The 15,373-nt window shown below is 40.4% G+C and overlaps 1 long non-coding RNA gene across 1 annotated transcript; it reads left to right on the forward strand.

Moving 5' to 3' along the window:
* The first annotated feature begins 11,168 nt into the window (after nucleotides 1-11,168).
* Nucleotides 11,169-12,954, forward strand: LOC133570649 (uncharacterized). The gene is made up of 4 exons (XR_009810231.2): nucleotides 11,169-11,193; nucleotides 12,107-12,223; nucleotides 12,598-12,751; nucleotides 12,876-12,954. It is a non-coding gene; the product is annotated as an uncharacterized lncRNA (long non-coding RNA).
* The last annotated feature ends 2,419 nt before the right edge of the window (nucleotides 12,955-15,373 follow it).

Genomic DNA, 15,373 nt, shown 5'->3' on the forward strand with positions numbered 1-15,373 from the left:
TATGTGTCTACATTAAAACATTCTTCTTCATACTGCATTAATATATGCTACTTTTAAACTTTCATGCAGAGAGGGAAATCACAACTAAGTCAATTTAGCAAAAGTGTATTTATTAAACAGTTATTAAGCAGTGGTACAAACATTCATGTCATTTCCAAACAGAAAGTTCAAGATTGTCAGAGACAATTTAAAGCAAGCTATTAGTGCACTTTTGTGCATGATGTCACTAAGATGACATATCATAACAACACTAAATTAAAGTGCACTTTTTGTACAGAACGCCACTACAATAGTTAAAAACAAATAAAGTGCACTTTTGTGCATGATGTCACACAAGATATTTCAATAAGTGTCAAATAAAAATGAGCTGCATAATAGGAAATCAAATAGTGTATGTTCTTTCGCTATGTGGTAGGTTCCTGCGGACGTTATCTCGTTCTGTTGTTGACTATTTGTTTCATACGGTGTTGATGTGGAAATGGTTGCTTGGGCATTTTGTGGGTGTGGCACTGAACGGAGATGTTGACATGCAGAGTTTCAAGCACTCTTCATTCTCTAGCGGGTGACTTTTCAAATGATGCTACATTAGCAGTGCTGCTACTTTTTGTAGCAACGCTTTTGCAGCATACTTGTTCACCATCTACCTGCTTGAAGCCAAACCACCGCCAGACGATGGACCCCCTGCTGTTTGTCTTGGGAATGAATTATTCCTTCATTTGTTACCAGATTGGCACCTTCTTTCTCTCGTATTACCACTAGCACCATAGCTAACGTTACCATGCCACTACCTGTCTGCTCCGTGAGAGCGTATGACGTTGCACACGTGACAGTATGTGACGTATGTAAGTAGGTGCACTTGTTTTATGTCTCTGTGAGAAGGAGAGACAAGAAAGAGTGAGAAGAGCCTGTAGTGTAATGCCTGCAGCTAAAAGCAACTGTGTGAGAACGTATACTCCAATATCACCATATAGTCATGTTCTATATCGCACAGAGACAAACCCACGATATATCCAGTATATTCCATATATCACCCAGCCCTAATTCTAACTCATAAATGTAAATAAAAGTCCACTTGCAATGGAGCCAATGGGAGGTCCTCTATAACCATCCAAAATACACCAACAATACTCCATTTGCATTTTGTGGCTTGAATGTCCACCAAGTGTTAGTTGAGTTGAGTTGTGTTGACTTTGAGTTTATTTGGAACATGCAAGCATACAACATGATACATCACACATGCATGCATACAACATGATGCATCACTATTTCCAATTTGTCTTTTCAACATGTTGGAAAAGGAGTAGGAAGAAGCAGAGCTTATTTAATCCTACCCCTTTTCTTTTACATAACAGTTGCTAACACCTTTGTTCACTTCCTGTTCTCAATGTATTCACAATATACTCCATAAGTAATCACAATAAAAATAAATAAATAATAATGAGTGAAGTAAGTTATATTTCATATGGTGAGATGAGTAAGATGATGTAGAAAATGAATGATGGATGAAATAAATTGAGAATGTTTATCTTCTTCTTTGTACTTTGTAAACACTTTAAGTGTGAAGAGTTTCTTGAAGTGGATCATATTAGTACATTGTTTGATTGCTTTGCTTCATCCATTCCATCATTTAATTCCACATACTGATATACTGAAGGTCTTAAGTGTTGTACGTGCATACAAATGTTTTAAATTACATTTTTCTCTAAGATTATGTTTCTCCTCTTTTGTTGAGAATTGTTGTACATTCTTGGCTAGCAGGTTATAGTTTGCTTTGTGTATCATTTTAGCTGTTTGCAAATTCACTATGTGGTGGAATTTCAGTATTTGTGATTCAATAAATAAAGTGTTTGTATGTTGTCTATATCCAACATGATGTATTATTATAACTGATCTTTTTGTAACACAGCTAATGAATGAAGTGTACTTTTGTAGTTATTTCCCATATTTCTACACAATAAGTCAGATATGTAACACTAGTGAGCAGTAGAGAATATGAAGTCATTTTTGGTCTAGAACATGTTTTGCTTTATTCATTATTGACGTGTTTCTTGCTACTTTATGTTGTATATTTTTTACATGAGATTTCCAGTTCAATTTATCATCAATTGTTATACCTAGACATTTTGAATCATTAAAACGTTCAACTATTTGGTTCATATTGTCATTTTTTGTATTTCCATGTAGAAAGTACTGGGGGTAATCTTTCTTAGCAGCATTTTTAATGATGCTATTTAGGATGCCCCATGTTGCTCTCATGTTGTTTCTGTTCTTCTTTAATAATTGTCTGTAGTATTCCTTCTTACATGTTCCTAGTATACCAATTAGCTTGTTTTTATATTTCTTATACTTATTTTCTGCCTCTATAGATGTCTGTGTTTTTAATATTCCATATCATGTCTTTTTTTTGTGACAAGCATTTTTCAGTCCTTTTGTCATCCATGGTTGGTTGTTTTTCTTTTGCTTCTTACTAACTTCTTTCCATGGACAACATAAACATTGATATTATACATGTGGGCCAATATATATATATATATATATATATATGTATGTGTGGGAAAAAAAATCACAAGACTATTTCATCTCTACAGGCCTGTTTCATGAGGGGGGGTTCCCTCACTCATCAGGAGATTTTAATGGGAGCATTCACATACCATGGTTTATATAGGGCACAGAGTGGTTGGGTACAGGCTGGCGTAGGGGCGTGGTGATTGGCTCATGTGTTACCTAGGAGGTGTTTCCGTCTGTGGCGGCATGCTGTTACAATTTCGCTGCGCTTGTTGAGGGATGACAGGTCTGGACGGTAAATAATAAACAGTTTCTCTTTCAAGCATAGGTTGCATCTTTTATTACCACTATTGTAAGGTGTGCTGGATGCAAGAATTTGCCATGTTATTGAATATTCAACATTATTGTCTTTGAGGTCCCAAATGTATTTGCTGAGTTCTGTGGTATTCCGCAGGTTTTGGTTCCTGAAAGAAGCCTTGTGATTGTTCCATCTGGTTTTAAATTCTCCCTCGGTTAATCCTACATATGTGTCGGATGTGTTAATGTCCTTGCGTATTACCTTAGATTGGTAGACAACTGATGTTTGTAAGCACCCCCCGTTGAGAGGGCAATCAGGTTTCTTTCGACAGTTACAGCCTTTGTTGGTTTCGGAGTCGCTCTGTCCGGGGGCCGACGGCTCATTTGCAATTGTTTTGTTGTGGTTTGAGATGATTTGTCGTATATTGTTCATACAGCTGTAGCTCAATTTAATGTTGTTCTTGTTGAATACTTTTCTTAGGGTGTTGTCTTTGGGAAAGTGTTTGTCAATCAGATTGAGGAATTTGTGTCCAATGTTAGTTGAGACGTTTTTGCTGTATGGGGGGTTGTACCAGATGATGTCGTTTCGTTTTCTGTTCTTTTTTGGCTGGTTTCCTGGCGTGGGTTCATAGGTGAACACCACTCAACCAATGGAGAAATACAGCAGCAGTAATCAAATGGTTCAACAACATCCAAGACAAACAACAGCACAACTTTATCTCCTTTGATATCGAAGAATTTTACCCTTCCATTACGCAAGACCTACTGACTCAAGCACTAGACTTCGCCTCAGACTACGACTCAATCACAGGCAACGAAAGAAACATCATCATCCACGCAAAAAACTCCATTCTCATCCACAACAGTACACCATGGCAAAAAAAGAACAATGCAACATTTGACGTCACTATGGGAAGTTTTGACGGAGCAGAAACGTGTGAACTCGTTGGGAGTTTCCTCCTCTCCCAGCTCGCTAGCCTCAATCTGAACCTTGGTATTTACCGTGATGACGGACTGGCAGTGTGTCGCGCCTCGCCAAGGAGCAGCGAGAATACCAAGAAGCGCATATGCCAAATTTTCAAAGAGAACGGCCTACGGATCACGATTGAAGCCAACAAGCAAACCATCAACTTCCTTGATGTCACTTTCAACTTGAGAAATAACAGCTACCAACCATTCACGAAATCCAACACAACACTCCAATACGTGCACCATGACAGCAACCACCCACCCACCACCACGAAAAGAATACCTACCGGAATTAATAAAAGGCTATCGATGCTGTCATCTAGCAAAGCTGAATTTGACCAAGCAACCCCCCCGTACCAAAAAGCCCTTGATGAAAGCGGATACAATTTCACCCTCACCTATGAACCCACGCCAGGAAACCAGCCAAAAAAGAACAGAAAACGAAACAACATCATCTGGTACAACCCCCCATACAGCAAAAACGTCTCAACTAACATTGGACACAAATTCCTCAATCTGATTGACAAACACTTTCCCAAAGACAACACCCTAAGAAAAGTATTCAACAAGAACAACATTAAATTGAGCTACAGCTGTATGAACAATATACGACAAATCATCTCAAACCACAACAAAACAATTGCAAATGAGCCGTCGGCCCCCGGACAGAGCGACTCCAAAACCAACAAAGGCTGTAACTGTCGAAAGAAACCTGATTGCCCTCTCAACGGGGGGTGCTTACAAACATCAGTTGTCTACCAATCTAAGGTAATACGCAAGGACATTAACACATCCGACACATATGTAGGATTAACCGAGGGAGAATTTAAAACCAGATGGAACAATCACAAGGCTTCTTTCAGGAACCAAAACCTACGGAATACCACAGAACTCAGCAAATACATTTGGGACCTCAAAGACAATAATGTTGAATATTCAATAACATGGCAAATTCTTGCATCCAGCACACCTTACAATAGTGGTAATAAAAGATGCAACCTATGCTTGAAAGAGAAACTGTTTATTATTTACCGTCCATACCTGTCATCCCTCAACAAGCGCAGCGAAATTGTAACAGCATGCCGCCACAGACGGAAACACCTCCTAGGTAACACATGAGCCAATCACCACGCCCCTACGCCAGCCTGTACCCACCCACTCTGTGCCCTATATAAACCATGGTATGTGAATGCTCCCATTAAAATCTCCTGATGAGTGAGGGAACCCCCCCTCATGAAACAGGCCTGTAGAGATGAAATAGTCTTGTGATTTTTTTTCCCACACATACATATATTGCGCTCTACTACGGTATCGAGCACTATTTTTTGGATAACCTTATTAAGACATATATATATATATATATATATATATATATATATATATATATATATATATATATATATATATATATATATATATATATATATAAATGCTGTTAAATGTAGCTCTGATGTGGCAAGCTACTTTTGCAGTGTAGCTTGTAGTGTAGCGTGCTACAATTCTCTGAGGATAGCTTAGCTCCATTTAATTGAGAGTAACTTGTAGCTTAGCTTACTACATTGTCCAGGTAGCTTGCCCATCACTGTCTATTTGGCCTAGCTCACATGTCAATAGTTTGAATACTGCAAACTTCAATACAGTAACACCTCATTTGTTCTGCAGACGTCCAGCGGGTGTCAGCGGGGAGTCATGAAGAGGAGTGGCACACCAGTGTGGGACAGAAGGAGCTACAGGCCCCCTCCCACATTAAAGAGGAGCAGCTTCATGATGAAGATGAAGCTCAGTCCTTACAGCTTCATCACAGTCAAAGTGAGGAGAACAGAGGGGCGGAGCTTGTAAGTCAACACATCACAGAAGCTGATGGAGAGCATTGTGAAGATATCAAGTCAGAACCAGACAGCATCTTTGCTCCACTGTCAGACATGGACCACATGATGTCACACTCTTCTGATCACAGTGACCACATCCAAAAACCTTTGGAGAGTAAAAATGACTCTAAAGGTGATACGAGACATCACACTAACAACAAACACGTTGACTGCTCTGAATGTGGGAAATTATTTAGAAAGAAGAGTCATTTTACACAACACATGATAATGCATACTGGAGAGAAACCTTTTACTTGCGCTGTTTGTAAGAAGAGTTTCTCCAGAAAGGAACAAATGACCATACACATGAGAACACACACTGGAGAGAAACCTTTTACTTGCTCTGTTTGTGCTAAAAGATTCAACACTAAGAATGACATGATATTACACATGAGAACACACACAGGTGAGAAACCTTTTACTTGCTCTGTTTGTAAGAAGAGTTTCTCCACAAAGCGTAACATGACCAGACACATGAGAGCACACAATGGAGAGAAACCTTTTGCTTGCTCAGCTTGTGCTAAAAGATTCAACTTTAAGAGGACAATTATATTACACATGAGAACACACACAGGTGAGACACCTTTTACTTGCTCTGTTTGTAAGAAGAGTTTCTCCAGAAAGGGTGACATGACCACACACTTGAGAACACACACTGTAGAGAAACCTTTTGCTTGTTCAGCTTGTTCTAAAAGATTCAACACTAGGAAGAAAATTAAATTACACATGAGAACACACACTGGAGAGAAACCTTTTACTTGCTCTGTTTGTAAGAAGAGTTTCTCCAGAAAGGAACACATGACCACACACATGAGAATACACACTGGAGAGAAACCTTTTACTTGCTCTGTTTGTAAGAAGAGTTTCTCCAGAAAGCAAATCATGACCACACACATGAGAACACACACTGGAGAGAAACCTTTTGCTTGCTCAGCTTGTGCTAAAAGATTCAACACCAAGAAGAAAATTATATTACACATGAGAACACACACTGGGGAGAAACCTTTTGCTTGCTCAGTGTTAGAATAATTATGTATATATTATCACACTAAATTTAGTATCCTTAAAGTCTGTTGCTTTAGTTATTAGTTATTGTGCTCAAGATAGACTTTTCTATTTGTGCAAGGACAAAAACTTCTTGTCTGAGGGGTGGCCTCAGCCACAGATGTTATCTTTGTTTTAGCCCGCTAAACGCCAAGGAGTTCAAAGACCTCAACGAAGATAAGACGACAACGCGCAGACGAAGCAGAGACTTTAAGTACCTCAATGAAGATAAGATGACAACACGCAGACGAAGCGGAGACAAGGCGAAATCACAAGGCCCCCACCACATTCTGTCACGTATTGTGCGTCCTGGACCTGCTTTGCATAATATATGTGACCACTCCTTTTAGAGGCGGCCTCAGTGATGTTGACTATGGAACTCTTGAATAAATAGAGGGACGCGGGAGCTGAACCTAAGAGCGTAGGGCGAGACTGTGACTAAGTGTGCAGCTCCATGGGTTCTCCTCATGAGCTAAATTGAACTCTGCCTCTGCTTGATTCCTTGCTTCTTGTCTGAAGAATATATGTCATAAGTGTTTGAACCTGACACTCAGCTTGTGCTAAAAGATTCAACACTAAAAAGGAACTTATATTACACATGAGAACACACATAGGTGAGAAACCTTTTACTTGCTCTGTTTGTAAGAAGAGTTTCTCCAGAAAGCAAATCATGACCAGACACATGAGAACACACACTGGAGAGAAACCTTTTGCTTGCTCAGCTTGTGCTAAAAGATTCAACACTAAGAATCAATCAATCAATCAATGTTTATTTATATAGCCCTAAATCACAAGTGTCTCAAAGGGCTGCACAAGCCACAACGACATCCTCGGTATAGCCCACATAAGGGCAAGGAAAAACTCACCCCAGTGGGACGTCGATGTGAATGACTATGAGAAACCTTGGAGAGGACCGCATATGTGGGTAACCCCCCCCCCCCTCTAGGGAGACCGAATGCAATGGATGTCGAGTGGGTCTAACATAATATTGTGAGAGTCCAGTCCATAGTGGATCCAGCATAACAGTAAGAGTCCAGTCCACAGTGGGGTCAGCAGGAAACCATCCCGAGCGGAGACGGGTCAGCAGCGCAGAGATGTTCCCAACCGATATACAGGAACAAATGATAAAGGAACTTATATTACACATGAGAATATACACAGGTGAGAAACCTTTTACTTGCTCTGTTTGTAAGAAGAGTTTCACCAGAAAGCGTGACATGACCACACACATGAGAACACACACTGTAGAGAAAAAGTTTAGTTGCACTGTGTGTGATAAGATGTTCAGGTTTAAGTATCAGGCCAGTAGACACAAGTGTGTAACAGTCATGGAAGCTGCAGGGATTTAAAAACACTTAAAGTGGAACATTATCACAATTTCAGAAGGGTTAAAACCATTAAAAATCAGTTCCCAGTGGCTTATTTTATTTTTCGAATTTTTTTTTCAAAATTTTACCCATCACGCAATATCCCTAAAAAAAAGCTTCAAAGTGCCTGATTTTAACCATCGTTATATACACCCGTCCATTTTCCTGTGACGTCACATAGTGATGCCAATACAAACAAACATGGCGGATAGAACAGCAAGCTATAGCGACATTAGCTCGGATTCAGACTCGGATTTCAGCGGCTTAAGCGATTCAACAGATTACGCATGTATTGAAACGGATGGTTGTAGTGTGGAGGCAGGTAGCGAAAACCAAATTGAAGAAGAAACTGAAGCTATTGAGCCATATCGGTTTGAACCGTATGCAAGCGAAACCGACGAAAACGACACGACAGCCAGCAACACGGGAGAAAGCGAGGACGAATTGGGCGATCGCCTTCTAACCAACGATTGGTATGTGTTTGTTTGGCATTAAAGGAAACTAACAACTATGAACTAGGTTTACAGCATATGAAATACATTTGGCAACAACATGCACTTTGAGAGTGCAGACAGCCCATTTCAGGCGCGCTAAGAACATATATTTTTCCACGATTTCAGCACTCAGGTTAACCATACCTAAATAGACATTAAATACTGCATTACACAAGACTACCCGAATGTACTCGAATGATTGAAAAAAATAAATGTTTTTAAGCTAAATTATTGGTAAACACAGTTTATGTATAATAATTTACGTAAAACCGCGAGTAATGAATAAAGTTTTCATCAATTAATATATTCTGTAGACATACCCTCATCCACTCTCTTTTCCTGAAAGCTGATCTGTCCAGTTTTGGAGTTGATGTCAGCAGGCCAGGGAAGCTAGGGTCGATATTCTTCTCTTGATCATCTTCGGTGGCATAAGGGACGGTGTGAGCCAAGACATCCAGGGGGTTTAGTTCGCGCATCTGCGGGAACAAACTGCCGCCATTGCTTGCCGTGCTACCGAGGTCCTTTGTCCCTGAATTGCTCACACACTCCGGCAGATTCAATGGGGGTCTGGCGGCAGATTTCTTTGACTTTATGGTTGGAAATGCATCTGCTTTGAGTGTCGCAGGATATCCACACATTCTTGCCATCTCTGTCGTAGCATAGCTTTCGTCGGTAAAGTGTGCGGAACAAACGACTGACCATTTCGTCGGCTTTCCCCACATCCTCGTATTTTGAACAAATTTCGTCCAATTTCTTGCCACTTTCGCATCTTTGGGCCACTGGTGCAACTTGAATCCGTCCCTGTTCGTGTTGTTACACCCTCCGACAACACACCGACGAAAGTGAGAAAATGGCGAATTGCTTCCGATGTGCCGTCACGTTGTGATGTCATCGCTCCGAGAGCGAATAATAGAAAGGCGTTTAATTCGCCAAAATTCACCCAATTAGAGTTCGGAAATCGGTAAAAAAAATATATGGTCTTTTTTCTGCAACATCAAGGTATATATTGACGCTTACATAGGTCTGGTGATAATGTTCCCCTTTAAATTAGTGGTAAGAGTGCAGTATACTAACCCAGTTTCAGAATGATTTCCCTGTTAAAATCTCACAATTCATGAGATTTTTATCTAAAATTATATTTTTCGGGGCTTGTTGGTCTAGTGCAGGGGTCGGCAACCTTTACCAGTCAAAGAGCCATTTTGACCAATTTCACATCCATCCATCTTCTTCCGCTTATCCGAGGTCGGGTTGCGGGGGCAGCAGCCTAAGCAGGGAAGCCCAGACTTCCCTCTCCCCAGCCACTTCGTCCAGCTCTTCCTGTGGGACCCCGAGGCGTTCCCAGGCCAGCCGGGAGACATAGTCTTCCCAACGTGTCCTGGGTCTTCCCCGCGGCCTCCTACCGGTCGGACATGCCCTAAACACCTCCCTAGGGAGGCGTTCGGGTGGCATCCTGACCAGATGCCCGAACCACCTCATCTGGCTCCTCTCCATGTGGAGGAGCAGCGGCTTTACTTTGAGCTCCTCCCGGATGGTAGAGCTTCTCACCCTATCTCTAAGGGAGAGCCCCGCCACCCGGCGGAAGAAACTCATTTCGGCCGCTTGTACCCGTGATCTTGTCCTTTCGGTCATAACCCAAAGCTCATGACCATAGGTGAGGATGGGAACGTAGATCGACCGGTAAATTGAGAGCTTTGCCTTCCGGCTCAGCTCCTTCTTCACCACAACGGATCGATACAGCTTCCGCATTACTGAAGACGCCACACCAATCCGCCTGTCGATCTCACGATCCACTCTTCCCTAACTCGTGAACAAGACTCCGAGGTACTTGAACTCCTCCACTTGGGGCAAGATCTCCTCCCCAACCCGGAGATGGCACTCCACCCTTTTCCGGGCGAGAACCATGGACTCGGACTTGGAGGTGCTGATTCTCATCCCAGTCGCTTCACACTCAGCTGTGAACCGATCCAGTGAGAGCTGAAGATCCTGGCCAGATGAAGCCATCAGGACCAGATCATCTACAAAAAGCAGAGACCTAATCCTGCAGCCACCAAACCAGATCCCCTCAACGCCTTGACTGCGCCTAGAAATTCTGTCCATAAAAGTTATGAACAGAATCGGTGACAATGGGCAGCCTTGGCGGAGTCCAACCCTCACTGGAAACGTGTCCGACTTACTACCGGCAATGCGGACCAAGCTCTGGCACTGATCATACAGGGAGCGGACTGCCACAATCAGACACTCCGATACCCCGTACTCTCCGAGCACTCCCCACAGGACTTCCAGAGGGACACGGTCGAATGCCTTCTCCAAGTCCACAAAACACATGTAGACTGCACTGTAAAAACTCTTTCAGTGGTATTGTCCATTCTACTTTATTTTTAAAAGTATATTTATTCCAATAAATCAATTTATTTTTATTTTTAGAGTTTTTGAGTTATCTATAAGTAAAAAGTGTGAATATTTTCGTAACTTACTTTTTTATGTGATAAAATTAATTTTATTGGACTTCCAACATAAATTGATTTAGCAAAACTCAGGTTTATATCAGACCTAAAACGTCAGGACCCGCCCACCTGCATGCAGCTGTGGAAGAACAAGCCCAGACACGTTTCTTCACGGAGTCCAAGGAAAACACTTTACCGAACTCATGTAAGTAACCATTTATATTGTTAAAAGTCAGTATTTGCCAGGATTTAAATGTATACATTTTCAAAAGCATGGTTCAATGTTATATTTAGTTTACTACTTTTCCCGCCGACCGCCATTTCGAATGTGCTCTTACCTCCAACAGCTCATTAACTTCAACCAAACATTGTTTATAGCTGTGAAGTTTATAGTTAGCGTTTTATTTGCGTGGTAGTTTAATATTTTATTCTTCAGTTTATAAGCAGCCACATTAAAGCTGCTTAACTAGCTTGCATTCAAAGTTGCTAGCAGCTAGCTAGGTACACTTGACAGAGCTATCTGAAGCCCCCTCAGACTTGCTGTCCATGCACACTCCTAGGCAAAACGCTACTCTTGTAAGAATAACACTCATTGTGTAAGTCTCAATCTCAACAATTCCCCCCCCCAAATCTCACCAGTAGTCACCATTTAAAGGGTAATTTTTCAAATTTTTCTTCCGTGGGGACATGCCCCTGGACTGTTGCTAGGTTACCAACTTAGTGAAGTGAATTACATTTATATAGTGCTTTTTCTCAAGTGACTCAAAGCGCTTTACATTGTGAAACCCAATATCTAAGTTACATTTAAACCAGTGTGGGTGGCACTGGGAGCAGGTGGGTAAAGTGTCTTGCCCAAGGACACAACGGCAGTGACTAGGATGGCGGAAGCGGGGATCGAACCTGCAACCCTCAAGTTGCTGGCACGGCCGCTCTATCAACCGAGCTATACCGCCCCAACTTAGACCACCGTGGCTACAAAAAAATCTAGAGGAAATACTGCAAATGAGTATATTAGGGTGTAAAAAAACAGATATAAAGGGCTCTCATCAGGCTTATATATCCAAGAGGTTAGACATGAACCATAACTTGTCTTTTTTGTTCTCTCTCTCCAATGACAGATGGGATGGCCCTGTAAGTTGTGCAGCACTGTTGTACCAACCAAGAGTGACATTTTAAAGCATTACAGACTGCACCATGGGACCTTTGGACACAGCCATTCCTTGCCTTGCATTCATGTAGGTTGCCCGGCCATGCTCTTATACATCCCTTCGCTCTCATCTGTCAAGATGCTAGACTTCTCCTCTCTGACACCACTGCCAGAGTCTAGCTCCACTCCCACCACGTTACTGGCCTTCTCTACCAACTTGTCCAGTCTGTTTGCGTCCCTCGCGCTCAGCCCGCTGCCCCAGCAGGCCACGGCGTACAAGAAGGCGCCTGCCACCACCGACTCGTAGAACATCTTCTATTCTATTCTATTCTATTATCATTCTATTTTTCCTGACCAAGTTTCCATTGTGACTTGGACATGACATACTAGACTCACTTTTTGCCTGAAAATGTACACTAAAACCCTTAATATCAGTAACGGTCAACATTTGCTGTCTTACAGATTAATGAAGCGTTCCGAAGGTGCACTGCTGTTCCACTGGAATCAACATTTATGTCACAACTGGACAGGTACACTCCAAAACTCCTGGAGCTCTCCAGTGCAAAAGGAGGAGTGACTGCAGCGCATCAAGAACTTGTTGATGGAACTGATACAGGTGGGTTAAAAGTGGTTTAAAAGTTTAAACTGAATCTGTAATCATGCTCTAATAATGGTATCACAGATTTGGAGTAAAATTGCCAACAAAATTCAATTATTTATTATTCTTCTCTTAACTCTAGGACCCAAGTGCCTCTGCAGTGAAGAAGAGAGATGTGACTGTGAGATGCCTCATAGAGTACATGGGAGAGAGTGGACAGGAGCTCATCTCTGACTACTGTAAGTATTGTTTAAAAGCAGGTTTGGATCAGTCTGATGTACAAGCTTAAATTGGGTTTACTTTTATGTGAACTGACTGAACCAGCAGTTGTCAGGTGGAGGTTGAGCATGCAGCTAGTTGGCAAGAGCCCCAGGATAGCCAATTAGCATAGCACCACAGAGTGATGCCTTTCTGTCTTGTGTTTCTGTTTGCCCTAAAAAAACAATGCAAACAAAAAATACTCCCCTTAAACAAGCATTAAAAACATTTACTTTATATATATATATACATATAACATATTACTGTTTGTTTGTTTGTTTTAATTTCTGGTGGTTCTATTCAGGTTTTTTATATGCAAATTAGAAATGCCAATAAAAAACATGTGGCTGGAAATGCATCTATTGTACCAAGTTTAATGTACAAGATCTCAAATTAGAATTAAAAAGTTTTCAAAATGGTCTTCACAAAAGTAATCATTATCTGAATTAAATCACACAACTTAGATTACTGTAAATATAAAATTAGATGTTTGTTTTTTTAATTACTGTTTTTGTATCTCAAAGGGAACTGCAGAGACCGCTGTTCATGAGGTCTTGGAAATAGAGAATATGAGCATCTACATCTGTCGTGAGCCAAATGCAGTAGGAATCATCATTGAGGGAGTACCAGTCCTTACTCATCTTGGAAACCTGGCCAAAGCATGCTGCCTACTTCTGGGGTTGACGTATGCACTTAATCTTGAGTATCCATCCAAACTTTCCAAAACATTTGAGGTGTTTCAAAGACTTTTTGTGGGACTTGACACACTGCGCCCAAAACCAACCCCCAAATTCATGACTGTCAAAAACAAGCTTCTAGCTTAGGCAGTGAGCCATGACTGTCAGCTTGCACTTTTGAACAGCTATTTTCTTGTGTCTGTTCAAAATCATTATACATTGTTCATTAAGTGGAATTCTTCAGAATGTTGTAACGGTTTGTCCTGTTCAGGTTTTATACAAAGCTCCAGGTCATCATTTCTGGTGTGTAAATTAAGTTTTTTTTATGTTTTATACACACTAAATTGCCCCACTGTGAAGCTCCAGCTGGTCAGAAGGAGGGATCTGTGAGTTGTTTAAGTTCAAATGTTTCAAAATATACACACTGAAAGACACTACAGTGAAGGTGTTCTGCTTGTGAATTGTTACAGAAGTACAGATAATCTTAATGTTAAATTGTTTTAGCAAGAAACTGTACTGTGAATGTTCTAAGTAAAACTTGAGATGCTGAGGTCATGCATTCTTTTATGCACTAAATACTGCTGTTCTTGACTGTTAATAATGTCCAGCTTATTGACAGGTTTGGATATGGCTTGTGAAAATGTTTTAATATGTATACGGTTAAAAAAAGAAAACTACTGTGAAGGTGTTCTATACAGCACTTTAAAAAGTTGAGGTCATGCATTCTTGTATAATATGGATGTTGACTGTTCATACTGTCCAGCTCATTGCCACTGTTTTTATATGGTAATGATTTAATAAAGGTTGGAATTTGATATGTCTTGATTTTTTTATTATTATTCTAAGTAATTATTTTAAGCAGTTTCCATTTTCAAAACAAAGAAAGGGTAAGTTGGTCAAAATTAATAAAATTGAGTACACATTTCTTTTTTCATTTAAATGTTACTTATTTTAATTAAGTTTTGTGTGTTTAATATGCTGATGTTTTTTTACATTGATTTTACTCAATTTCTTGGCTTTTCCTGTAAACGCAACTTAATCTTTTTGCATAAATCGAAATACATATTATTAAGTTCTACTTACTCAAAATACCAATTAGTTGATTAAACTAACAAAAATTGCTTGGAAAATGTTGCCTTATTTTTATTGAGTTAGATCTAGGCAACAGTTTTTACAGTGTAAATTGTCCCTAGTGTGTGAATGTGAGTGTGAATGTTGTCTGTCTATCTGTGTTGGCCCTGTGTAGGCTAATGGCTACATTAGCACACTTGCGCAGGACTCAAATGTGTTTTTGCAGTTTCCTGAGTGTTAATTTTACACCACTTTAAACTATTTTGGAGAACCATTTCTCGTAAAGTTTGCCTGGAGTTATTTAAGAAAAGGTAAAACTTTTTCTTGGTGTTTTATAACTAAGACTGAGTTCTCTATGCTTTGTATCAAGTCAGTTTGACATCTTTGTTTATATAAAACTAAGTTCTTGGTCTGTGTTGGTACGCAAATCTGACATTTTTATGTCAAATTGACTTCTTGATGTTTTGTTTTCACTCAAACGCAACATTTTGGTTTGTGTTTGCAAGTAACTTTGACTTCTTGTGGTGTTTTATTCAAGATTGTTGAATTAAGGATTATTCTACATTAAAAATACCAACCAGGTTTTGTCTGATGTGTTTTTATGGGATCTAGGGTGATTTTTAGCTTGCTTAAT

Source organism: Nerophis lumbriciformis, linkage group LG28 (assembly GCF_033978685.3).
Source record: "Nerophis lumbriciformis linkage group LG28, RoL_Nlum_v2.1, whole genome shotgun sequence".
NCBI lineage: Eukaryota > Metazoa > Chordata > Actinopteri > Syngnathiformes > Syngnathidae > Nerophis > Nerophis lumbriciformis.